The sequence below is a fragment of the Bidens hawaiensis genome, unplaced genomic scaffold (assembly GCF_021521415.1).
Source record: "Bidens hawaiensis isolate Kalapana, Puna unplaced genomic scaffold, B.hawaiensis_p1.1 tig00027066_1, whole genome shotgun sequence".
Classification (NCBI taxonomy): Eukaryota; Viridiplantae; Streptophyta; class Magnoliopsida; order Asterales; family Asteraceae; genus Bidens; species Bidens hawaiensis.
In genome coordinates, this window is record NW_027494361.1 from 31,181 (window position 1) to 52,027 (window position 20,847).

The 20,847-nt window shown below is 34.2% G+C and overlaps 1 non-coding gene across 1 annotated transcript; it reads left to right on the forward strand.

Annotated features, from left to right (window-relative positions):
- The first annotated feature begins 7,363 nt into the window (after positions 1–7,363).
- On the forward strand, positions 7,364–7,445 carry TRNAS-GCU (transfer RNA serine (anticodon GCU)). The gene has a single exon. It is a non-coding gene; the product is annotated as a tRNA-Ser (tRNA).
- The last annotated feature ends 13,402 nt before the right edge of the window (positions 7,446–20,847 follow it).

Sequence of the window (20,847 nt, forward strand, 5' to 3'; positions counted from 1 at the left end):
TTATTAACATATTTAGGGACAATTGGAATAAACAAAAATCACTAAGATGAAGAGAAACAATCTTTTGTTAAAAAGTTTTAGTTGAAATTGAAAATCAAGCTAGACTTCGGTTCTGCCTTAGACACAAAGAGGCGAATCTAAGGGAGGGTAAGAATGTAGCATCTTGGATTTTTCGTATTTGAATCGTTTATGTTTAACCCGACTCAGAATATATTTCGGATCTTTTGAATTATTTAAATCTAGTATTTGTTAGTCGTTAACTTGGTTTAACTTATTTTATATTCTCCTAACTTTCAAACTCGTTAAACAATGCTTAGAAACCTTTAAAATCGCTTAAAATGGCTAAAAATGAATTTATGTAAGTACAGGGACTAAATGTGACATTTTGGAAAAATCTGGTAAAATATACCCACCGTGCGTTGCGATGGATTTCCCTAAGTTGGCCGCGTAGCGCGGACAACGTGCAGATTAGCAAAAGTTTGTTTTTTTATTCGTTTATTCATTTTTGATGCTCTAAATCTTTTCCTAACCAATTTAAAACGACATGTAAGCTCCAAGTAAATGTACCTAGACCTATTTTAACTATCTAACTCATTTTCTTGTTCAATAAGATTAAATCTTTCAGGTTTATTGTTTGATTTACTTCCAAAACGAGTTCGTTTACATCTTATACTATTAACAAACGATTTTTAACCTTTATTGTTTGTAATAATCTATCACAAAACCCTAAAACCTTCTACAACATCAGCCACTGTCACCCCAAATCCGAATTCCCTATAATTATATGTGTTCTTCCTCAAGTTCTTTATTCTTCGGTTTGACTTTGGTGCTTCAAAACCTTTGACCTTGTTTATCTTCTTGTTCCATTCATCTTCCGGGTAAGTTGTCTTCTATAAAATCATAGATTATTATATCCTAAACAAAAGCCCTCAGTTAATTTCACATATTGAGGGAGTCTCGGTGGTCAATTTGATCCCGACCCGTTTAAGGGCATAATAGTCAAATCTTTTGACTACTCAATTTCTCTAACTTCTGGTCGGAACTAGCTTTCGGACCAAAAGACTTTTATGTTTGTTTTGAAATTTTGAGTGTGCTGTCCAGGACCTGACTCCCGACTCGGAGTTTGGATTCTGAACAGTACCAGCTCGTTTAAATCTTTAAAATATGATATCTTGAGTTTTATACATCCGTTTGATCTGATTCCAGCAGTTATGTTCTCGTTTTTAATTTTAGTTTATTGTCTCAAACTTCCAGGTCAGTTCGTGTCAGATCAGTCAGCTTGCTTATGGCTCGGGACTTGTTTATTATTCTAATTTTATTATTTAGCTCATTATTTATTAAGGTGAGTAATCACTCTCCATTTTAATTGTTTATAAACCTTTTAGGGACCTTATGCGTACCTTATAATACTTTTATATGTCTTAATTGCATCACTTGCAAATCTCAAATATTGTGTTGTTGATCAATTGAATGTTATATGCTATTTGCTTACTTGTTACTTGTTTATTTATCGCATTCGGAGAGGTCCGTCATAATCACGTTAAAGTATGATCATACGCCGTCTTAGTAGCCAAACCCGATCTGCTAGGCAATGGTCAACCGACACCTTTGTTTGTATTTCTTTCGTCTTAGTAGGCAAGGCCCGATTCGCTAGGCAATGTTCAAACGACACTAATTATTTGCTCATTATTTGTTCAATATATAATAGTTGATACTCACAATATTGATTTGCTTATTTGTTATTATATATTATATTATTACATTAAAAATCTAATGATTACTTACTCAACATATGCTGTTGAAAAATATATATATTTTATATGCATATTCCAGGTTATTCTTTGGATGATTGAAGTGCTTGAAGATCAATTAGAAAAGACTTTAGATTATTAATAAAAAGACAAGATGTTATAATTTTAATTGTTTTGGTTTATTTGTAATTGATTGAGACTTGTGTACTTGGTTGAATTTAAATAAATAAATTAGATATTGTCATATAACTTTTGCATGATAGTGTCTTGTAAGTTGTGAACCAACAATTCGCAACCCCGCATTTCGCCGCAGGTTAAGGTGTGACAAAGAAGAGAAAAAAAATCCTTTCGATCACCCTTTAACTATGAAGTTCTCGATCACTTAGCTGCACCCAACTAAGTTTTTTTTATATGTAAGCCTTGTACATAATGAAAAACCCTAGTCATTGTCATATATTTACCACATCACAAGTCATCAGCAATAAATAAATCAATAAATAAACTTAACGATCTATTAGACTAGAATTGTTATTGCTTATAAAATTAAAAATTAAGATTATCAGTAGTTAAACTTTCAGAAGGAATTAAAATTGAGTAATGGTTAATACTTTGGATAAATAAAATCCAATTTTCATAGATTTTATATGTTATAGACTATAGTTCTTCAATTTTAATTTAGTTGAAGATATATAAGATTTATTCTAGTTGTATGCATTGATATGCATATTCATTACTTGAGGATAGAGAAACCCAATCATATGTACATTTCAAAACACTAAATATATCCTTATCAAACATATTATTTTTCTCACTAGGAACACATATAAACTCCAAAATAAACAAAATCTATAAAAACTTAAATTTTTTGACAACACAACCCATTATTATACCTTTTTCCCAATCAATTCATAATTCTTCCAAATCCGTATAGGACTCGGATTCAAGAGCAAGAGTGAGCATACAACTCTCGGATCGACTAAGTCGAAGGCTCTTTCTACCCTTGGAAGGGCTATTTGGCCTCGACCTTAATAACGATCTAGACGAATCCACACGTCTCCGAAGAATCTGTCTCATGGCGTCAACCAAGACCACAGGAGGTGAATCCGGACACATTGATTTTCAGCAAAAGTTCATGTGACGTGCCACGGCTTCTTGGGTGCTGATCAGCCCTTTGGTTCTTGCAATCTCGTCTTTCACCGCTTCTCCACACAACCCGCAGAACCAGTTACCTTGGTACGTTTGTCGAATATTATTCATGTACGCTTGAGTGCACTCTTCCATTAATCCGCAGCAGTCGCACTTTGCGAACACTAGTAGTTCCGTGGCTGACATCACCATCGTGTCTTCAATAACAGCCATAGACATTGAAGAATAAGAGTGGTTTTATTGGGAGAGTATTAAATGATTAGGAGATGGAATAACAATGTGAGTAGAATGAGAATCCATGTTGGCGGATCAGTTAAATATATACACAACAATGTGTAACGGTATGGAAGGTGGTTGGTAGTGATTTCTATTGGTGGTCCTTAAATATTTAATACTATGTCCTTCAAGGTTCAAAACATGTCACTTATTAAGTTTTTGAAATCATATCCAATAAATAGTATTGTTAGATATTTTACAAAATGATGTTACTCTTCTATAATTGTAACTAAAACACCAAACTATAATCGCCAATTATTTGCTTGATCGGGTGGCACACCGCCATCACTAGCTACATCTGCATTGAATCTCAAAAGTCCATCTAACCACCCCTTTCTTGTTGTCTTCATCTTAACACCCAGCCTCCTTTTAATATGCTTGGGTCACACGAACTGCCATCATCGCAACTGACTAACCCAAACGGTAGTCTATATAAAAACTTGAACTTATTGGGTTGAAGTTTTACATTGGAAAGATTCATCATTTATTTTGTAGATACTTTAGGTCTAGTGGTATAATTTTTACGTTTAAAGGTAGCTATGTAATATTGTACAAACTAAAAGGACTATTTGTACTTTACTTTAAACAATAATATATTAATATTAGTTGCCAGCAGAATGTACACTTGTCATAAACTTCTATGCCCAGCGGCCCACTTCCTGTTAAAAGAAAACTGCGATTGACTTTGTACTACGGGTAATTGGTGTTGATTATTTAAGAGTAGCATTTTTTTTTGTTTATTATATAAGATATAAATTTATTACCTTTCACTTTATACACGTTTATTAATACACACAAATTTTTTTTACATAAAAATCCCCATGTTATCTAATTACGACTAGAAATGTAACCATTTATTGACACATGTTTTAAATAAATTTCATATAAATGATGAGTAAAAATGTGTTAATAGTATATAGTTCATGTGTACAAACTACAAATACGTTAGTTAGATTGCACTGAATTATAATAGAGTATGTGAAGTTTTAACATAAATGTGTGATAAACTTATAGTTAAAATAACAATAAAAACTGCGTTTAAAAATACAAGATACAAATTATTGTATTTTAAATGAATGGTAATTGATGGTAAACGACTGAAATATAACGATTTATGTGCATTTTAAACTTGTAATGAAGATTATTTTCAAAATTCAACAATTTTTTTGAAAAGATATATATTAAGTAGTTATCCACCCACATATATCATTTTCCGAAAGTAATGAAACCTATTGGCCATATTATTTCCACGTTTACATGGCCGACGTGCACCGGCTCAAGCCTTTGAGATATGTTTTCGTATTCCATATATCATTTATTATGTTTTTTAATTGCTAACGTGATTCATTTACTATAACTTATTCATTTACAATTAATACAATATTGAGCCACCCTTTCATGAGTCGTCCTCTAGATGGGTAGGCATTAATTAATTAATATACATAATCTGACTTTTTTTACATTTTATAAATCAAAACAACTTTAGGATTACTTTAATTTGCATTGATTTTTAAAAATTTGATTGATTGCATTTTTTATTCGATTTAGAAACTAACAAGATGTCACGGATTAAATATTTGAATATCAAATTGCTTGAATGTGCAAACTTTGGTTTGCTATCTAGTCCTGAACTTCATCGGTCATGGTGTCAACGGGAAAGAGAGGCGTACATGTTTAGTTGTGCATGCATGACAAACACATTGTTGGGCACGAATTGTTGCCGCTCACCTGATGAGTCCAAAACGGGACGAAATCAGTAGTCTGATAATAAGCGAACGAATTGTCCGCTTTCAGACTCATACGGAGTCTAAAAAATATTGCTCTGTGACAGAGAGCAAGCTGCCTCACATATAAACTAATACCGGCTGAAGTTAGCTTGCTAGCTCGTTCGAATAATACAATAGAAAGTTTCCTGATAGTTGGTTTGTATAAAATTTAGCTTGTATGTGCTTAGTTTCTTATTCTTTTTTTTTTCTTTTGAAATATAGTTTCTTATTCTTTTTAAAAGATTGAGTTTTGCGATTCAAAAAGGGGTAGCGGCGCAGCTTGTTGCCCGTTTGCCTTCTGTTTCGATGTAATCCAATAAATGTGAATTACGCCCTTAAAAAAAATAAAATTTAGGACTATAAACTTTTTATTTATTATTATTTATATAAATAGAAGCATACAACCCATTAAAACTAGCTCCCTTGAAATTTTAACGACTCAACACAACATCTATGTTTCTTGGGGTGACCACTAAACCCAAAAATAACAGTCATTACCTTAGTGGCTCAACCTACTCACCCTCACCACACAAATTTTCAAGATACATATAAAGTGATTTGTATCAACTTATTAAAAGCTAAAAAAATATTCCCTAAATTTACCCAATTTGATTTACTTTGACCCAAACTAGCCAACTCATATAAACTTTTAAACCGAATATGGGCAAATTTTATAGGGGATTTTTCTCTAAATACCAATATGTTAGGATTCAAAAAATTCATAACTAAATAGTCAGGGTTCAAGTCTCATGGTAAACAAAAAAAGTATACAATTACTTAAAAAAAAAAGAAGAATACAAGCCATATGCATAATACCGGAGAAGATAGCTCATTAGTTTGACTCTTTAAATTTTCAAGATCATCAATGGCTTATTATTTATTTTCCTATATATAAATTCTATGGCATAATATTTTTAAATATAATAAAGTGTATAAAATTAATATACTAGAGTTTTCAAAGTTCAAACTACTTTACATAAAAAGATACCAACCAAATTCTCTCTTTAATTTGCTACTTAAACTCAGATCGATTTAGCTTTACATCTTTTATAATCAATCAATCTAATCAATATGTCAACTTATATTCTTTTCAACACTTAAGAATTCTATAGTTTTAACGGGGAAACAGTCTCACTTCATTTAAAATTTGCAACTCAAACATCAGATTATACGTGTATCTTTTAGTACCTGCTAAACTCAAAATAATCATTCATTATATTATCCTAATAATATATGGCTCAACCTACCCTCTTCACCACCACCTTTCATTTCTCTCTTAACTAGCCAACCTACTCGTTTGAATAGTATGATTTATGAAATACTAGGTAGTATACAAAATTTATTTTAATTTCATATTTATTAGCATTAAAAACCTCATTCAACAACCTAAGGATACCCACATTTGGGGCTTGCAGAGGGGTCCATCAAGAAATTAACATCGTTTTCTTATGCACAAACCCTTCTCTCCTCCAAGGAGAGTCCAGCCGTATACACATTTGTTTGAAAACTTACGGTGGGACACCATTCCCTTCATGTATTAAGAGGCGTGAAGTTAAATAGCAGTAATGATTAATGTATGCCCCGTATTTCATTCTATCTTTATATCTTTTTCTTTGTCCATAGACAGACAATGCTAAGTAGATATAGAAAACGATGAACTTAAACGCAAACCAAACTCAAAATGTTTGCAATTCTTTTTAAAAAATTTATCGAACAACTGATTAGAAAATGCACATAATTGTTTGCTTTTATAATGAAATTTTAATTTTTTTTAAAGCAATCAGCCAATCACACAGTTACGTAGAAACTATACCTAATTACCATACCTTAAGATTTGTAAAATTTGGTTAATAACCTAGCCAGCTTTCATGGTTATAGATTTCAAGCATAGAAACTGGTTACAAAACCGTAAACAATTATTGACATTATCTGGTTTTGACCGTTTGGTCAAAAACCGGTTCGGTTTATAACCCGACAACCCAGAAACCAATCAATCGGTATTCGCACCACTAAATTGGGTGTTTTGTTGTTAACTGGATAATGATTAGAATAATAGTCTGCTTACTACAGTACCATCGGGTTTCCCTTATTTGGGCTTGTATTTTCTTGAAACAACATGCATCCAAACATGATGCTGGGAATTGGGCTTATTTTGGTTTATATTTTTGTACAGCCAACGGATGCAAATAAATGCAATGTACCACTTGTTGGATTAAGTAAATTAGTCCAGTACACTTTTGGGTTTTGTATCTGTTTATTGTCGTTTAACGTGGTGAACGAAAATCTCATATTTTTTATTTTCTTATTAAACTGTTTTGTAACATATAATCAAGTTTAACAAAATACTAATCAAATAAATTGTTTTGGACTTAGGTCTGTGTCATAGAGATAAGAGATAATATATACAAAAGCATATCATCAAGTGACGCTTTGGCCGAGTGGTTAAGGCGTGTGCCTGCTAAGTACATGGGGTTTCCCCGCGAGAGTTCGAATCTCTCAGGCGTCGCTTTCCTTTTGCCTTTTTATATTACACGAATATGTTTTTTTTATTTACTTTATGCATGCTTTAGTAACTTTATTGTTTATAAAAAAAATTAAGCACCCTGATTTACCCATTTGTAGGCAGAAACTTGTGTAAATGTGTATTAACGACAACTTGATTATGATAAGATGAAGCAACAACATCACTTGCAGGTAACTGATAGGTAAACATAAATTAAATAGTCATATTAACCACTCGAAAGATCAATGCTCTTTATATCCTTTATCTTAATTCTGATCATTCCCTCCTATAGAAAAATATCATTATATCACTGAACTGGTTGTATTTTCATACTTGGGCAGCAACTTTTCTAGTCAATTAACAGAAATTTCATGGTTTATATTAAGATTGTATCATCAATCATATGGCTAGTCAATTAACAGAAATTTCATGGTTTATATTAAGATTGTATCATCAATCATATGGATAGTAAACATCAAAAACATAGAAGGAGAGAGAAAAAAGACGATAACCATCACAATGCCGGTAAAAGAGAACAAGGAAACACCCACGAGTCCACGACTGATCCTCAAAGGGAATGAACATGAAAAATAGCATGTAATATCTATTAAGAGTTATGAGAATATTTTATTCTTTCCGGCTGAAGATAAAGCCTTCAATAAAATTATTCAGAGGGAGCAAATAGAAGTTAATTTCAATGTACCATGGCAAACTCATCACCTACAAGCAAAACGTCAGCTTCAATGTGACACTGGTAAAAATAGGGAATGAATAGAGAAAATATGTTTATTGAATTTAGGATTGTATGTTTCAAATGAATGAATTACAAGGTATTTATAGGTGACGAAGGGGTGTAATTTACCCTTGGCACTGGTTTGCTAATGTGACGATGACAACAGCCACATTCTAGGCTATATAAGTTAATTACAAAATTAATATTAATTTCATGTTAACACCCAAGCTTCTATTAATTAAATACTTAGCTTAAAGTCTTGATTAATTCCAATAGACACGCCAGGTAACACCCAAAAGTTACAAAACCGTTTATAACTTATACACACATAAAGGCTAACACAACCACATTCTCAATAACAGATACCACCGAAGCCAAGCGAGGACACCCACTCAACTTAGCTGATGAAAATGAGAGGCTTTTGGTATTACAACTAGGACAGTAGTAGTTTGGCAGAGGAAAAAAAACACACGCTTTTTGGATGCAAAATGAAGCCATGTATGAACTGCAGCCATAAACCAAACAAACCATGTGGCCATTTGTTATGTATATCTAATCCACATGTATAGGTAAATAATGTTGATCATATAACTGTCTAAATTGTTAAGACACTACTTTGTGCATACGTGGTCTACTACAACCTTAAAAGGCCAACTAACGGTAAAACCAACAAACGGAAAATATGCATCCTCAATCTATGACCCCGCCATGAAACGTGGGTTTAAACACTAGTTATTAACAACGAAAATAAATAGTATATTTATCCAATTATGTTGATGTTGCAAGACTTGGAACAATAGCCTAGAGGCTGTGAGTTCGAAAATAATCCTAAGTGCCAATCACCTTATCATTAAGTGAGGCTGATTTACCTCTCATGTGATGGGTCAGAGACAGAGACGGTCTGACGTGGGCCTGCTTATGTGTCAGGAACAACACGTTTTGAAACAATCATGTTGATGTTGTATTTATCACAGTTCGTGTTAGTGGACAAAACTAACTTGAATAAAGTGTCATCATGTATACGGGTGCCATCGGAAACAATGTTTCGTACGTAAGTTCACATCGAATTTTTGTACCAAAGTTCGTTAGTTTCATTTAATTGAGCTACTTTTGTTTGTTTCTTTTGTATATAAACAACTTTGTATGTTTATTTTAAGTTAATGATATCAAATCAGAAAATTCCCTAAAATCTTGTCGGGTTTTGCATGTGGGTTCTCAGATTTCTATATAATATCTTAATAATATAATTTCTAAATGGTCCAATATATCATCACACTATGACGAATGGGTGTCATTTCAATCATCATAACTCTAGCTAGTGTATTTACACGACTTGTCTCTTTCTATGACTCCCACTAAAAAAAATACCACAAAGAAAAAAAAATCCAAGTTACTCGTTAGATTATACATTTAAGTTGTTTGTTAAACGATTTGTTTTTTTTGTTTTTTTGTTTTCCATTGTGTGTCCCTCGTGTCTGATGTATGCTTGGTCATATACTTTATGTCCCTCGTGTTTTAAAGAATTGATTTATGCTTTGTCTTTAAGAGCATAATCTTTTTTTTTATTTTTACCGTTTCATTAAATGCATAATGCATATTTAAAAAGCAAATCTTCTTCCTCTCGCATAATTCACCAAAAATACAATCTATCAAGCAAGCTCTATATACAAGACATTGAAGCATGATAAAAATTGGGTTAGTGGGTCTACTGTCACGTGCCCATCTCCTCACCTTCCCTCTAACACCACCATCATCATCATCAGATTTCTGTTTGATTCTTCCTCCTTCGCGAAGTCTCTGGTGTGGTGTTTGGCTAACCGGTCTGCATTTGTATTAGCCAGCCCCTGTTTCCCCTCCCCCTATATGGTTATTGACTTTATTTAATTAGGGATGGAGTCTAAAATTGGTTCATTTAATTTGTGACACTGCTTCTTTCTGGACATAAATAGCTTCGGTGTCATTTGTTCTATTTCTTTGTGTAAATTTCATTTAGATATTAAAATGATTGTGTTGGTGTTTATGCATTATTGTTAATGATCTTTAGTTATGGAATATTTTGTTATGTTTGTTCCATGTCAACTGAGGATGAGGATGCAATGCGGAAACAATCGGACAAACATAAGCAAACGTTCACGAATGTAAATAAATAAATTAATTTGTTTTAAAAATTCACATGGTTAAACGAACAAACACAAATGAACAAACATAAACAAACGTTCATGAACGTAAATGAACAAACTAAACATGATGTTCATATTCGTTCATTTACTTAAATAAAATAAATTGTTCGATATAGCATGGGCATTTCGGTCAATTTGGATATAGCAAGAATTTTTTTATTCTCTTTTGGTCTATGCTTTATATTTTAAATAGTTTTGTTATGGGTATTCATCAAATTTGTAGCGCGTCGACTTTACAACTAGGGGTAGTTTGGTCCTTTCAAGTAGTGCACATTCACAGTTTTAATAACATTAACTCCAATCTGCAGCTTAAGTTTGATTTGTTGATATGGGTGTACCAAACACAGGTTCAGTAAACTAGAAGGGATCAGATTTGTTTCTGGGTTCAGTTTTTTCTATGGAACGAGCATACGAGTTAAAAGTATTGGAGGTCACATAGTGCAAATTGTAAGTGGGTTGAAATTTCGTTTGGTTTAGTGTCAAAATGTTGTCACGCGTAAATTTAGATTTGATGGTCTGGTTTCGTTTGCTATATAAAGTTCCAAAGGTTTTGGGCATTGACCTTTTTCCCCATTTCGTTAACGATGTAAAGAATCTGGATTTGTATTTGTATTTTGTTGGTAGCAGGTCGGATTACAAGTTGAAATTTGTATTTTATTGGTAACGAGTTAGATTACAACATGGTTTTTGTTGGTAATATATCTAATGCAGTTAACGTGATCCGCCGCAACGCGCGGGTACGAATACTAGAATACTAGTTGTAGTTAAAATATCATACTTAAATATAGGTATGTTCCTTTAAACATGTGGACCAAAGTAGTAGCATTATTAGTTAACTAATCCAACTCCAAGTGTGGGCATATAGTTCAATAGCATCCAATAACTAAAAACAATATTCTTTTCCATAATATTAAATAAACATCTCTGCTTTATTATTTTATATGTAAAATCAGTATTCTTTGAATAAGTGTGAATATATACATGTTAAGTGGATCATTACTTCAAATTTTGCAACAATGCAGTTCGCAAGAAGAATAAAGGGGCTGATCTTTGTTTTAATATATTTAAAGTAAGATTCTTTATATAATAAACAAATAAATCTGCTGCTAAATGTTATTATTTTGTGTTTCCTCACCCTTATTTTCATGTTTAAATCCGATTTATCAATTTTAAGTAGCTAAATTGACAACAATTTAGATTTTTAATTTTGTAGTGAGCTTTGTTATTTAAAGTTAATTAAAATTAATTATCACCAATTACTTGGTAAATTGTTATCTTAAATAAGATCATTTTTAAAATTAAAATAGTTTGACCAAAATCAATAACCTACAAGGAGAGTTTAATGACAGAAATTCTTCAATAATCATGATACAAATGCTAATTCTGTCAATCTTGAATAATCTTGTGTAGATCATTACAATGAAACAATAGTCTAAATGGATCAAATGCATTCATAAATATAATTATAAACTTGATACACATCACAGCCATAAAATTTATTCAAACATTTAAAAAGCGTTTCAATTACTAACTATTAAATTTTAAATTTATCAACTCTTGTAATACATAGAGTTATAGACTTCTATCCTAGAATACTATAAGAGTGGGAAGGGCACTCCTCTTTAAATCCACAACAACCACACAACTAATCAATCAGCCTCACTCCATCACCCCGGAAGCCATAGGTGGTGTGCTAGCTCAACCTAAGCAAACTCGGGTGAGGAGAGTTTGACACCCCCACCCGCTGTACCTAAGATTGGAAAAACCTGTTGGAAGTTTTGGGTACAAGTGTGTAAATGAATTTCTCAAATATAAAAGTGGTAAAAGCTTGTCCCACTCAATTGAATCTTTATGGCATGTTTTACCACAAGTCCTACCCGCGCGCTTGTGAGGGGGGGGGGGTGCAAAATTGGGTTTCTGGACTGGAATTTCTTCGAACTCGTGCGTGCCCGCACGTCCTGCGGACACAAATGCAGGTTCGAAAACCCAGGCTTGCGTGAGACAGTACATCTCATACTGAGAAATTCACCGGTGTGAATTTCAACCAGTGGTGCTCACCGCTCCCCAACCAGAGAAATGAATGCTCAATCAGTGAGCGCAGTTTATGCTTGGAATCATTCAGATTTCTTGTGCCCGAATTATGTTTTGAATGGTATGGTGGACGCACTATACAATGTGTATTGCAAAGCCAAGACTGTCAAAGAATTATGGGAGTCTTTGGACTGTAAATACAAAATAGAATATGGTGGCTAAGTTCTTGGACTTTAAAATGATAGACTCAAAAACTTCATGAGCCAAGTCTAAGAGTTACAAGTTATTGTTCATGATATTCATGCGGAATGAATGAGGCTAAGCGAGCCATTCCAAGTTGCTGCTATGATTGAAAAGCTACCACCAAGTTGGGTTGATTTCAAGAACTATCTCAAGCATAAGCGGAAGGAAATGACCATTGAAGATCTTGTTGTCCATATTTGTATTGAAGAAGATAACAAAACTGCACTAAAATGGTTGATGGTTCTGCAACAACAAAGGCCAATGTTGTTGAGCACGACCAATCTTCAGAGGGTAATAAGAACGGTGAAAAGGGTGGAAAGTATAATTATGGGAAAGGTTCCAACCTTGGTCCTAATGGGAGAGTTGGGAAAAAGAAGTTCCAAGAAACTTGCTACAATTTTCGAACGTAAGGCCATAGGGCCAACGAGTGCAACTTTCCAAAGAAAGAAAATGCTCGACAAGTGAATATGGTTTGTGAGGTTGATAACCTTGTTGCTATGGTCACGGAACTCTTGGTTTTGGTAACCGAAGTTAACTTGATTGGGCGAATAACAAGGTTTATCTTGTTAAAATCCAAAGTTGAGAATCAACTAAATCGAAAATTCAAAAAAGTAAGGAGCGACTAAGGAGGTGAATATATTTCACCTTTTGTTGATTTGTGTGAAAAAGATGGAAACGCATCTTTACTCCCCTTAATCAAATGGCATGACGAAACGTAAATACCGCACTTTGAAAAACATGATGAATGCCATGATGATAAGTTCTGGGATAAGCCAAGACCTGTGGGGGGAAGCAATCTTATCTGCGAATTATGTCTTAAACATGATACCCAATAAGAAGAAAGATGTAACGCCATACGAATTATGTACGTGAAATAAACCATCATATAAATGCTTGCGAGTGTGGGGGTGCCTAGCCAAGGTAGTAGTGACACCACTAAGACGCCTACTAATAGAACCCAAAACAGTGGATTGTGTACTTATTGGATACACCCGTCCTGATGGTGCATATCGGTTTCTTGTGCATGATTCTAAGAACCCTAGAATAAACAACGGCACCGTAATAGAATCAAAAGATGCATCATGGTTTGAACATGTTTTCCCATGCTTGGGTAAAGAAAAACCGAGTTGTTCTTGACCGGTTGAGGAAATTGTTCTAGAGAACGAGGGTGCAAGAGATGGACCTTGAGAACAAACTGAGACAGAGGAAGTTGAAATTAGAAAGAATAAATGACAAAGGACTGAAAAAATCCTTCGGCCTTGAGTTCTGATGTAACACAAAGTGTACATCTTATTGCATCAAATTACCTTCATATTTATCCCGAACTCCATGCAAATTCATTGTTTTAGGTACTTATTTGAGTTATTTGTAAATTTGCAGGTCCGGGCGCCCGCCCGACAAAGAAAACATGAAAAGAGGGCGTTTCGGGGACAAAATAAGCATTCTGCCAGACCTGCACGACCATGCTTGCCAGTGCACTTGCCAGTGCTGACCTGCATGACCATGCTTGCCAGTGCACTTTCCAGTGCCGAGCCGCACGACCGTGCCACTTTTTGGCATGACCGTGCCAAATCAGAGAAAACTGCAAAATTGGTCGGGAGAAAGCAAAACATTGACTTACTATATCTGGGCACGACCGTGCCAAGTGACCAGACAGCTTATAAGCCTTCAATTCTTTTCATTTATGGTGTGGAGTTTTGGGGATTTTCTCTCAATCAAGTGCAGCAATTTTAGGGGATTCTTGGAGGCTTCCACCAACATAAGATTCATCATTCCATCCTTCAATCCTTTCTTGATTTTAGTTTGCATTTCTATGTTTAAGAGCATGTTTTGTAAGCTTATTTTTAGATTGATTGTAGTTGCATTAAGCCTTATGGGCTAAGACCTTTACTATCTAGACATTGTTGAAGCTTTTACTATTGTGATTTTTATCTATGTATGGTTATGGTAATTTGGTTTTCTTTCAAGGAAATGTTGAAGTTATGAGTTAATATTGATGGTGTTCATGCTTGTTAGAATTGCATACCTTGTTAGTCTTACAAATGTTTAGGCATTCATGTTGGAAAACTATGTTCTAGATGTTTGTTTGTAAACTTTGAATGTTCATGCTTTCTTTGTTTACATTGCTAAGTTAGGAATGACTAGTAAAGATTAGTTTGGTTATAATATTATTGATGAGCATGAAACCCTACACTTGATATTGGAAAATTGATGAGTGTTGTTATGATTCTTGACTTGGTGATGACTTACTAGTTAAAGTTTCATAAGTTGATGTTTAATTCATGAATTTAGCTAATTTAGTGTAATCTTAGGTGGTTAGAATGTTGTTCATGCTAGCTTTCCTTTGATTCTTGATTGGAAGCCCATCATGATGATTATTTGTTAGTATTAGGTTTCTTGATTGTAATCTAGTATTTATGTTTAGATTCATGATGTTTACCATATCATTGCTATTTTATCACATTAGTAGAGTGGATGCGTGTCTAGGTAGTCTTGTTGGATTGATTGTTTCTTGTATTTTTACTTGCTTTGTTTTCATTGTATGCTAGTTTAGTTAGTTAAAAACTCAAATTAAGATTTCTTTGTTCGGTTAGTCATTTACAAAGATTTAGTACTAGAAAATTACCGTATCCATGGATTGACACTCGATTCTTGCCGACACTTTATTACAAACGATAGGTACACTTGCCTTTCGTGTGTGGTTTAATTATAGGTGAAAACCTATTTTTAAAACCCGATTTGTGTGGAACTTTTATCCAAATTTATATATATATTCACACACGTCAAGTTTTTGGCGCCGTTGCCGGGGGCACGGTGATTTTTTAGAACGATCCGAGTCTTTGATATAGCCTTGTTTATATTTTCGATCTACTTTATTTTACTTTATTTCATTTTTATTCATCTTATTTTTATTTTTATTTCAATTTTTAGTGTCTTTTATTTGTTTAGTGATTTTTTTTTGTAGCTACTTTGTGTATGTGTGTTATTTTTTATATTTTTTTGGTTTATTCATTATTCAGTTCATTTGTATTTCATGTATATGTGGTGTCCGTGATTCTTTTGTTTGAGTGTTCCTTGCAGTAATTCCTATGGAGCATCACTGCTATGGAGATTATTGTGAATGATACCATTATGATAACGAGAATTATCACATGGAGGTTTGGTGCGAGATATGTGGAGAACCCCATCACACACATGATTGTTATTATTCAAGTGGGTGCCCCACATATTTAAATGAAGAACCTTACCCTTATTCACAACCATTTGAGGGTCCCGACACACCACCTTTCTAACTTGAGCTTAGCCCGGGATTTCTAGAGTATTGGGAACAAAGAATGAAATGTTGGGACGTGATGCTTGACAAAGGCATACAAGATGTTGGGATACCACTGCCGATGCTCGATCCTCGTGAATATGAGGAACAACTCCGTAGAATAGAGGCCCAAAGTATTGTGATCAATTAACTTTGTGCTAACTATCGACGGGAGAGTTTGCCTTGCTACACGAATCACAACATATATTGGGATGATGAGGATGAAATTAAAGCACCAAAACCCTTATCCATTGTTGTGTTGGAGCAAACTCAAGAACCGGGGACCATAATGGACAAAGTGCAATTCTCAAGCCCACAAAGTACCGCAAAAGTCCCACCTCCGGTTCATATTATTCCATCGTGGGAAGACGAGTTTGGGGATGCGTTGTTAGGTATACCACTCATGGAAGTCAATGAAGAAGAGTTCGATCTAGTTGGTGATCTTAATGAATTGGAAGCCTTATTATTTGGAGAACCAACCGTGGAAGTCATGAAAGAGCCGCACCAAGAAGAAAAGCTACAAGTGAATGGGTTCACCAACAAACCAATGACTATGGTGACATCCGATTCACTTCCTTGCACCAAAGAATGTCCGCCCATGGATGAGCATGATGGTGGATCGCCACCCAAATCAAAAACACCACTGGAGAGGGCATGGAGAAAGTCGGACCAACCAAAGTTCAAGGCGTGTCAATGGCCATATGAACACATCAAAAGTATAATAAAATGCCGAGATGATCGCCTTCTTCACTACATAAACTGTATCAGGTTTGGTCCGGGTAAATTTAAATGTTGATGGCATGACCCGTTTGTTGATTTTTTTTCTAAAACACTTTTTATTTAAACGGGTCGTATAATAATTTTTAATATCATAGAGCCACCCGTTTATAAGCGTATTCGGCTATGGTAGTATGTAGGGTTGCACCGTTTTCCCTCGTTGGTACAACCCATTTGTGTGTTTCTTTTAAGTATTTTGTTTTGTTGCAAACTATATTTTGATGGTTTGGATTGTGTTGGTTTTGGGATTATGTTTGTTGGATGCTTTTATTATATATGATGGGTTTATAATGTGTTTGTTAGTATGTCAATGGCATGTGATGGTTTCTTTTGTTTTGGATGCTTTCACGCGTTGTCAGGTCTTTAGAGGCACTTCTGGCAGTTTGCTGGATCAGGGGAGTTTTCTGTTCTCTCTCTTACGCATTTCACTTTTATAGTTTTTTGTTGTACAACGAGGGCGTTGCACAATTTAAGTGTGGAGAAGGAATTTTACGAACTTTGTTTGTCCAAACTTAGATTTTTTGCAAAACTCTTAAGAAAATTTTTTGTAGCAAATAATAACCACTAAGCAATTTTAATTCAACTTTAATTGTTTTGTCAAAGCACAAATATTTAAGACATTCAAGCCGAAAATCTTTAAAAAGACATACCTTTAAGCATGACAAACAAGATTCACATTCTTACCTTGCAAAAGTTACACATTCCGCCCGTTTCCATGAGTTGGCCTCATCATTATTTTTTCTCATGTTTTTGCAGGCAATTGAGAGAGCCGGGTAATTATTGTAAGGTAGAACTTGTTTTTGGGATTGCATTTTAAAACCATATACATATACATGGCATAAACCATTGAGGAATTTAGGATAAACCCTTTGTCTAGCCATTTTTCCACTTATATTTTCCTTACACACATCATCCGCTTAGTATTTTGTCAAGTTCCTTACCTACATGGTAGAAGAAGAATCTCAAACGTACCAACAAGCGGTGAGTTCCTCAGAAGTACCTCAGTGGAGGGAGGCCATCAAAGGTGAGGTAGATTCTATTTTACAAAATCATACTTGGGACTAGTGGATCTTCCTCAAGGATGCAAACCACTAGGATATCGATGGATTAAGAAGAAGATGAAACCAGATGGCACCATCGATAAATACAAGGCAAGGTTGGTGATCAAAGGATATAAACAACGAGAAGGTTTAGATTATTTGATACATATTAACCAGTTACGGGAATAACCTCCATCAAGTTGGTGCTTTCCATTGCCCCCATTAGAAATTTGAAAGTTCACCAAATAGATGTGAGAACAGCTTTCTTGAATGGAAATCTGGAGGAAGAGATTTACAAGGAGCAACCTGAAGGCTTCATAGCCATTGGGTAAGAAAAGAAAGTGTGTAAACTTGTAAAATCCTTGTATGGATTGAAACAAGCTCCAAAACAATGGTACCAAAAGTTTGATCATGTCATGCTTCATATTGGGTTCAAAATCAATGAATGTGACAAATGTGTATATGTGAAGAACACATCAGATGGATATGTCATTCTGTGTCTATATGTAGATGATATGCTCATTGATGGAAATAATGACAAAATCATAATGCCCACAAAGAACATGCCAAAAACAAGATTTGACATAAAAGACATGGGTTTTGCGGATGTGGTGATTCTTGGAGTTAAAATTACACGAACCCAAAGTGGACTTGTTTTAAGTCAATCCCACTACGCGAATAAAATTCTTGAGAAGTTTAATGCAAATGACTCTAATGTTGCTAGAACTCCCATTGACACAAGTCAACATCTAGCTAAGAATATCGGTGAACCCGTTAACTAATTGGAATACTCAAGAGTTATCGGCAGCTTGATATATCTGATGAGTTGTACTAAACTAGACTTAGCACATGTTGTGAGCAAGCTAAGTAAATACACGAGCAACCCAAGTTCAATTCATTGGAACTATGTGATTCAGTTGTTTCGGTGCTTAAGATACACTCGAGAATACGGGTTGCATTATAACAGATATCCAATAGTTATCGAATGACACTGTGATGTAAATTGGATATCTGACATGAATGATACGAGAGAAACAAGTGGGTATGTATTCACACTTGGAGATGCAGCCATATTGTCACAACCCGACTTAGGGCCTTTGGTGTGTGAGCCATAGTTGGTACCTGTTTTGTAAATATATCAGAGTTGTGGGTTATTTAGCGGAAAACTTTGGTTACAAATAAATATTAATTTATTTTGAAACTTCTCGGATAATAAATATCCAAGTGCTTGATTTACAAACCTTGTTTGATCTTTGTTTACAATATTTTAATAATTAAAACTTGGCCATGTCCATATAGCGAGCATCTATTCCATGGGTATCTCTTATCCCTTGCTAGGTGTGCTATATCTATTTCCCTGAAATGTGGGGGAAAAATACGTCAGCAATATGCTGGTGAATCGTTGACTCTAAAAATATTTATTAAATCTTTGACTGACAAGATAATTTTATTGAACACGCTCGGCAGAAACGTCTCTTATTTCTGGGACTTGTGCCACTTGCCATACACACAATTATGGTTCTCTGGGAACTGATATGCCCATTGGAGAACTTTCGTTATGACTGCTAACCTGCGGCCACGTAGTGTTGCTTGATAGGATAGACAGATATATTTGGATCAAGACCCATGTGTACTCGGTCTGAGTTGCTTTTATTTTCTACCTTGTGACTTAGGGATCACGTAATCCCTTAAATTCAGAGATCACGTAATCTCATATAAACATATGACTGACTTGTTAAGATAAACAACCCGTTTATCTTAATGACTGACTGTAAAAGGTTTAACGTAATCACCTGTGATTGTCTTTTCTGAATGATGTGGTGATCTTATTTGAAAACCTTTGTAAATGAATGATGATTGACCAATAATAAAATAGGTTTATATAAATACCCGGATCGTCTCTTCATCCAACTACAGACCTTTAGTCTGGTTTTGATAGCTTTAAACTTTGACTGATCATTTGTTTGAATATAATATTTAGACTCGTAGTCTTTCCATTTATTTACAAATCATGTGTTGAGTTTCTTCTTTCAGGAAGAAACATCTACTGATAGGTTTCTTCTTCAAGAAGAAACATTAAATGACTATAATCTTCGTATGTAAAATCTTATGTTTCCTAGTTATGAAGAAACATAAATTTTAACTATATCCTTTGTATATACAAAACTGTGTTTCTTAATCATGAATAAACTATATTAGTCTATCTCATCTTGTATGTAAAAGCTTATGTTTCTTAATCATTAAGAAACATTATTTTTGTTAGGGCACGGATTTTCGGTATCCTTAGCAAGCAATATGTTCGGGATGATTCCAAGATACGGTATCCTCCAAGGTAGCAGGTATCCTAAATGTATTGTTTAATTAACAATTTGTTCGCTATTTTCCTTGTTTACCAGGTCAAGAGATATGACCACGATTGCCAAAAGATTCGGAATTATAGTTGACTTACTTCAAATAAAGCGTGATTAAAAAGGAAACGTTGCTAAATTGGAAGGAATCAATCATCTCCGGAAAAGTAGGAACGGCTAATTAGAATTAGTTAGTCATATCCTAATTTAGAGGAATTCTTGTTAGTTACTCTTTTGTATAAATAGAGCCATACTTGGATCATAACACACACCTTCTAGCACTCGAGACTTAGCAGTTTCGCACTTTGTAATCACGATCCAATTTAGCTCTACCACTTGTAACCGATTTTGTTATTAATAAACTGGTGGTGATAGTTTTCATCACCCGGGGTTTTTTTCTTGTTATCCTCAGGATAACGGATTTTTTCCTCGCAACAAATCTCTGTGTTCTAGCACTTTTACGTTCATTTCAAGCAAGCACCGAGTCCCATTTACTAATTTGGTTACGAAATCACCTTTGTCAATTTTTGACCAAAACAATTTTAGCTATAACCTTTGTATGTATAAAACTTATGTAAATATAATTATGATCAAGGTTTGGTTTATACCCCCGACTATGGTCTAAGCCTTAGTAACAAAATAATACTTTTATTAAATATTATAACTATTCCCTACAATTTTGAGTAATTTTATGATTGTTTTTATTAAATAATTCATCTAGTTAGTTCATATATAGATTT